The sequence below is a fragment of the Anolis carolinensis genome, chromosome 1 (assembly GCF_035594765.1).
Source record: "Anolis carolinensis isolate JA03-04 chromosome 1, rAnoCar3.1.pri, whole genome shotgun sequence".
Taxonomy (NCBI): Eukaryota; Metazoa; Chordata; class Lepidosauria; order Squamata; family Dactyloidae; genus Anolis; species Anolis carolinensis.
This window is the reverse complement of record NC_085841.1, coordinates 45,011,966-45,019,689: the sequence shown is the minus strand read 5'-3', so window position 1 is coordinate 45,019,689 and position 7,724 is coordinate 45,011,966. Positions and strand designations below refer to the sequence as shown.

Below are 7,724 nucleotides of genomic sequence, written 5' to 3'. Positions count from 1 at the left end.
TTCCCAGACTATTGCACTCCCTCCAAGGAGCGACCAGGCGGGCCCCATTCCTGTTCACCTTCTGCAGGCAGGTTAAGACTTCCATTTGCCAGAAGGCATTTGGGAAAGGCTTTGGGGAGGTTTTGGGTGAAATTGGGGGAGGGGGGGGGAGAGGCTTTGAGTTTTTAAGGCTATTATAAGTGTATTTATTATATTTTAATATTTTTAACACAGTGTACTATTTTATTGTTTTTTAACTTTTGTATCATGGTTTTTAAACTTGACTAAAATGTGGGATTGTTAGTTGCCTTGAGTCCCCATGGGGAGAAAGGCAGGATAGAACTATAGTTAACAAATAATAATAATAATAATAATAATAATAATAATAATAATAATAATAAGCTAATGAAATTATGCTTCTGAAAGATTCAAGTGGAACCATGTATCTTTTATATAGGCTCAAAGCCTTCACTTACTGCAGGAGTCTACCGTATACCATGCAGCTGTGGACAAGTCTACATAGGGACCACCAAACACAGCGCCCAAACACGAATCAAAGAACATGAAAGGCACTGCAGACTAACTCAACCAGAGAAATCAGCTATAGCAGAGAACTTGATGAACCTGGACACAGCATATTATTTGAGAACACAGAAATGCTTGACCACTCCAACATGTCAGACTACACAGAGAAGCCATTGAAATCTGTCAAGGACAGAACGCCACAAGATAAGATATAACAAAGTTTATTGGAGTTACAGAACCAAAAATGCCCGTAAAAGACAAGGGCTAGGCAAACACTGGCCTTAAAAGTAAAAAGACACAAGGAAAATGCTCAAAAGATAAACCGGATTAAACCAGAGTTTAATCCGGGTTAAACCAAAAAAGCTTACTTCAGCCTGGGACTTAAACAAACAAAAGCTGGTGAACAAAAGATTCAAAGGAATACAAAAAACTGGCAGCAGATGCTTCTCTGCTGCCAAAAGCTATATTTGAGTAACTAAGAGGTTACTCCTCCACACAGCAAGCAATTTCCAGATACAAACACAGCATTCAAGGGCAGAAGCGGTCAGCGAAGTTCCAATCCGGTCCGAAGGTCGTAAGGCAGGTACAGATGTTTGTAGTTCACCAGGTCCAACGATAATCACAGGAAGGAGAGTCCGAGGCCGTAGTCAGTCAGTCAGTCAGTCAGTCCAGAATAAACAGATGGCGTCCGTCAAGAAGACGACGGAGGTCCAAGCTATTAAGATTAAGCACAGGTTGCACAACAAAAGCCCACACAGTTCCTCCCGCCGTCTATGCCCAGTGTCCTTGGTAACTTACGTAGTCAGCAAACGAATCACACCCGTCTTCAGGAATTTCCCACACAGAGCCCAAGCGTTCGTCTAGATTACCTTGCCCAACGCAATTAGCCATTGCTTCCAAACCCCATTTTATGCTAGTTTACAACTCCTCATCACTATCAGCTGTTACCCTAATTTCAGGCGTTTCCTCATCACTTTCCTCATCAGAACTGAAACACCTTTGACTACGCCCCACAGCATCCCCAGCTGTGGATCCCGTCCCATCCCTCCAGCTTGTCCACGGGTCTAATCCTGAAGGTCCCCAATCGCCTTCCATACTACCATTGCCAGTGGCACCCAAATCCTCCCTCACACGAGTCCATTCCATGTCATCCTCCTCTGAGCTAACCATCTCTTCCTCCATTCTCTCAGTAAAACCCTCAAAGGAATCCTCGTCAGATGGTTCTGCAAATAAGTCCCGCAGCCGCTTCCTTTCTCGCTCCTCGAGAGTATCTGACTCCCGAGGAGTCTTACGACCACGTCTCCCAGTATCGGAGCCATAAGGCTCAACCATAACAAAATCCACAAGCATGTGGACAGCTTCAACAGAAAGGAGGAATCCATGAAACTGAACAAAATCTGGCTACCAGTATTTAAAAAACTCAAAAATCAGAACAGTAAATAAGAAGCAACACTCTGAAAACAGAGGATTTCCAGACATGGGAACCAGGGGCAACTAACGACTCTGAACAAAGGATGCCCCCAGGCAGAAAGAGCCAGGAGATGAAGCTTTTCAATGCTAATCAAGGTGATTAACTACAACATTCACACTGGCCTCCTACTGACAAAGAGTTCTTCTCTCGCCCTGGACTTTCCACAGATATATAAACCTTCCTTGCTTAGTTTCTCCATACCTCACAACCTCTGAGGATGCCTGCCATAGATGTGGGCGAAATGTCAGGAGAGAATACTTCTAGAACATGGCCATACAGCCCAGAAAACATACAACAACCCTTCACTTACTGTTTTATCATTAAAAATACTAAATTGCTTTATTTTTTTGGGTAGCTCATTGTATCTCCAGACTGCTTAGACCTTTAGTTGCATCTTTCTGTCCTAAAGTAATAGTGTATTACTATAGAGCAGTAAGTCTTACATATCACATTCAATTCCATTTCTGGTTGTTTCAGCATTTTGAGAAATTTGTCTCACAGTGATTTTGATTTGGGAGTCAGAATGACTAGACTGATCTTGTACTCACAGAAACAGATGGTTTCCTTCTTTTTTGAGAAACTAGAAAGAGAACAGACTGAGAAGCCAATTATGTGTGAAAGTATTTGAGGCAAAAAGGTGTGAAGGTTCACACAAATTTGTTTCCTAAATAGATTACTCATCCTATTAAAACATTGTTCCTTTGGGCCTTTGTTCTCCCCTGCAGCTTGGAATGTGATTAATCTTGCACATACGATTGCTAAGCACCTTAGCACTAGATTTATAATACCACCTGAATTTAAAGTGAACAGCATACTAAAATTTTGTCGCTTAGAATAATTTTAAGGCATAAAGAGAGATTGCACAATTAACAAGCTTTTCCATGTAACTTTAACCATGAAAAGACACTGCATTGGACTTTGATAGTGGAGATGTCTAAGGGAACTAAGGAAAGAATTGTCTGAATCCACGCTGCTTGAGAACAGGCAATTCTGACTCAATTTCCATGCTTCATTATAAAATCTGAGATTCGTGCACCTCGGGGCATTTTTAAAGGGCAGGCACAGAGTCAATTGCTCTGGCCTTCACGTATGAAGGGGGCATCAGATGTGGAAGGGGCTGCATCAATCTTTAACTGCTTTTATTGCCAAATTATGTATGTCAAAATCCTACTGAGTTTTATTTTAAAAAACAGAAAAGGAAGCAGTGGGTAGGTGTTTCATATAAGCTCCATCACCTAGCCTTTAAGTGTTCAAAAGGCATTGACCCTCTCCCCCTCCCAGAATAAAAATAATTTTATCAAACAGAAAGCTAAAGTGTCTCTTCAATGGGAAATCTCACACTAGGGATGGGAACATTGCTATGTTCCAGTTAATTAGAGATGCAAATGCTTGTTTATTTCATTAATGCAAGTGAAAAGTGAAATTCAAAAAAATTCTCCATGATGATTTTTTGCTTAAACATGTTTAATTTTTTAATCTTTTTTGTCCAAAAGTTTTTTCTCCTGTAAGTTAATTTTGTATAAAATACATATTGTTTACAAAAAATAACAATGAAATTGTGATTGAGGGAACCCATCAAAATAGTGCTTTGTTATGGTTTGAAGATGCATATTCTTCTCAAGGGAAATAAAACATGAATATACTTCACATTAAAGGTGTGCAAAATGGCTGAAATCTGATTAGTAATTCATTTAGGAGATTTGGATGGACCCTGCTTTGATTCATAAAGATTTAGAGGGGTCTTATTCCGATTCGTAATCCAAATCCCTGAAGTTTTGTGATTGCTTTGTTAAGATTTCTTCCATTAGTGGCAATGGGGAAATTTTTGAGGCTCGTTTCTCTGTCAGGATGAAAATTGGCACACTTGTAGTTAACATTTACAACTTTAAGCCTGCCAAGTTTCAGAATGTTTTGTTCATCCACTAATTTTTAGCAATTTTATTTTTTTCTACAATTAGAAAAAAGTCATAAGAGTTATTCCCTTGAATTTCTGCACAATGAGACAATTAAGCAGGGCATCAATTTTTCAAAGTCTCAGTAAGATTCATCCATCTACTGGTTGTTAGGAATTTTAAAAACATGTTTCAATTAAAAATATTTTAAGACAACTACAAGAGGTATCCCCAAAAACTGTGGCACAGCATGAGCAGGGCAACAATCCAACAAAATTTCAGAAGCTTTTGGTCATCCACTGATTTTTATAAATATTAAAAGTTTTTACAATCTTTTAAAAAAGAAACTACAAGAGGTATCCCTTGAATTTCTGCACAACATAATCAAGGCATCAATCATGTAAAGTGTCAGAAAGATTCATTCATTAACTGATTTTAAATCATTTTTCCAATTTAAGCACATGTGATTAACCTACACTGGGGCTTTAGGGCAGAACTTTTTGAATACTCTACTACAGAGGTTGTTGCCTTCCCAAACTACATTTCTCTGAATTCCGCTCATGCCAGAAGAACAGGGCTACAGTTTGGGGTTGGATATAATTTCAACAGAGGAGGAATATAGACTGAATGAAAAGACAAAAAGAAACAGAATTCTTAAAAAGCTACTATAAGTTTAAGTTTTAAGAAATACACAGAAACAGTATAGACCTCCAAAGGACATATCTTTCTCTCTCCTGCAAATGCCACAAAGGCACAGGGGAGACACTGTGGGGAATATATAAGGCTAGCTTTGCAGAAAGCTGTGTATTTATTTATCATATCAGAAGCAAATTGAGAATGCAGTTGTAATATATAAAAAACTACAAACAAGTTAAAAACTTGGTATTATGCTATGTTTCCTTTGACCAGAAGTTGGCCACTTGGAGTGTCTCTGGTGTCACTGTAAGAAGATCCTCCATTGTGCATGCAGCAGGGCTCAGACTGCATTGTAGTCAGTGGTCTGTGGTTTGCTCTTCTCCACATTCTCATGTCGTCGACTCCACTTTGTGACCCCATTTCTTAAGGTTGGCTCCAAGAGAGAAAGCCATGTGATTTGTCTTTTCTCTTCTGATTGGCTGACAAGGAAAAAAGTGTGCGGCTGCCTGCCCCCTCCCATCCCAGCTCCCACCCCCTCCCACCCTAGACAATTATGGGCAGCAGAGTGTTCCACTGGAAAAAAAAGCTGTGGAACAGCACATCTTTAGAATCTCTCCAAAAGTTTTGGAGGCTTGTGGTTTGATTAATAAATGCTTCAGAAGAGTCCTATCCAATTATTAATTGAGAGATTCTTATTTCCAAATCATTTGAATCTCCGAATTATTTATTTATTTATTTACAGTATTTATATTCTGCCCTTCTCACCACGAAGGGGACTCAGGGCGGATCACATTACACACACATAGGGCAAATATTCAATGCCCATAAACACATCAAACAGAGACTGAGACAGACAGACGCAGATGCAATTTAACCTCCTGAGGGGATGTTCGATTCTGGCCACAGGGGGGAGCAGCTGCTTCATCATCCACTCTGACGGCACTTCCTCATTCCAGGTCGTAAATTAGTTAAACTTGCCTCCCCACTTTTTTTTATAAGTGGTACCTTATTTCCTACTTGATAGATGCAACTATCTTTCGGGTTGCTAGGTCAGCAACGAGCAGGGGCTATTTTTTATTTCTAATTGACGGGTGCTCACCCCGCCATGGGCTGACCTCATGGTCAGAGTGATTTATTGCAGCTGCTCAACAGCCTGCGCCACAGCCCGGCCCCTACAATATGTAGCTCTGAAGTTTTGTACACCCCTACTTTACATGGCACTGAGTTTCTCGGAATGGCATCTGCATTTTCATCCTGCCTTTTCCCCATATTGGAATTTTTCTCTTTTTGTCTTACCTTTTTAATTTTAATGCAACTATTTGTTTACATGTTTCCATATTTTATTTGTAAGTATTTTGGAAATTTTATGCATTTTTATCCATCCAAATTTTAAAAAATGAGACTTGCTTGGTGCATATTTTATTTCCCCACAAATGTAAACTTTATTAATACATGAGACTCCAAAACAAGTTCATTTCTTCTTCTAAACACTGTTAGGATGTATAGAAAGGCTACTTTATTTTATAAAGTTGAATCCAATGGCATCCAATTCTTTTTTATCCCCATTCAACACTTATGTTGCCGTGGTCACAAACCACTAGTGATTTTTGTTCCCCTTTGTCCATATGGAAACAAGGGGATTTTTGTGTTGAGAAAATATTAATAAAAAAGGAACAAGATTTGAGCTAGGGATCAGACAATAGCACATTCTTTTTTAGAAAAATTAGAAAAGCATTTCTATTGCGTTGGCCTTCTCAAAAATGGTTTCTTTAATACTCTAAAATGAGATTCAACCCAGCTCTCAAACATTCTTAACATTCACAACACACACCTGCATATAGTGCCCACTGGGTTTGTTCAATGTCTTTGTATACTGGAAGCAATTTGTGATCTTTCAATCTTTCTCTGTTATCTAGGCCATTTATTATGCGCTTTCTCTTCTGATATGTATGGGCTACTTCCTTTATTGTGGTAGAGATCACATCATTTGTTATAATTTCATCTCTTTACTAATTCCTCTCATCCATTAACTAAATCTAATTTTACTTCATTTCCACCCTGGCAATTCTAGACAGCGAAAAGGCTATTTTAAGAACACCTTCTAGGCTTGAAGAATGGAAGCGTAATTTTCTGATTTTATATTTGTTAAGCTTCATCTGATTATTTTTGGCATTTTGTCATGAGCTGTAACCATCTAGTGTATCTAAAGCTGGTAAACTAATTATTCCTTGCCCTTCTTTCCCTAACATAAGAAGATTAAATTTATCACATGCAGTTATAGTTGGCATTAAACATACAGGCACATTCCCCTTAGACTGAAAAGATAGAAATCTGCGGCTTTTATTACAGGTTTATACTCTGCCAGTGTCTTCTCTTTTAATTAGAAAAGCATTATACTAGCAATTTTCTCTATTCTCAATTCATTTAAATGGTTTCACATTCTTCAAGATAAGATTATATTAGGCTCCAATCAACTTACATCACACTTCAGTCTCACCCACTTATTGAAATACATTCTTATAAATGTGTTGTCTGCACTGAGAAGCACATTGTTTTCCCCCAGTGCTTCTAACTATAAGAACACTGCCCATATTCTTAGGTTGAAGGGAAAGGAAAGGTAGAGGGCATGCATGGAGACTAAATACCTATACATCTTAAGATGTTTTGAGTAACAGCCCTCATAATTTTTGTCTAGTGGTTCTGCAATCCAGGAGCCCCGGTGGCAAAGTGCGTTAAAGCGCTGAGCTGCTGAACTTGCAGACCGAAAGGTCCCAGGTTCAAATCCCGGGAGCGGAATGAGCGCCCGCTGTTAGCTCCAGCTCCTGCCAACCTAGCAGTTTGAAAACATGCAAATGTGAGTAGATGAATAGGTACCGCTCCTGCAGGAAGGTAACGGCGCTCCATGCAGTCATGCCGGCCACATGACCTTGGAGGTGTCTATGGACAACGCCGGCTCTTCAGCTTAGAAATGGAGATGAGCACCAACCCCCAGAGTCAGACATGACTGGACTTAACGTCAGGGAAAATCTTTACCTTTACCTTTATCTGCAGTCCAAATCATTTGGGGCACCAGGTTAATAATAATAATTATAATAATAAACCTGGTTATGGCTCACTAATGGAACACCGAAGAAGGAGACAGAAGGCCTGATCCTTGCAGCCCAGGATCAAGCAATCCGAACAAATGCAATTAAGGCCAGGATCGAAAAATCAGCTGATGA

The 7,724-nt window shown here is 39.4% G+C and overlaps 1 long non-coding RNA gene across 1 annotated transcript; it reads right to left on the bottom strand.

The window, feature by feature from the left end:
- Positions 1-709: 709 nt before the first annotated feature.
- On the bottom strand, positions 710-3,058 carry LOC134297047 (uncharacterized). Its single transcript, XR_010003783.1, has 2 exons — positions 1,303-3,058; positions 710-1,219 (listed from the first exon to the last, which is right to left on the bottom strand). It is a non-coding gene; the product is annotated as an uncharacterized LOC134297047 (long non-coding RNA).
- Between the last annotated feature and the right edge of the window lie 4,666 nt (positions 3,059-7,724).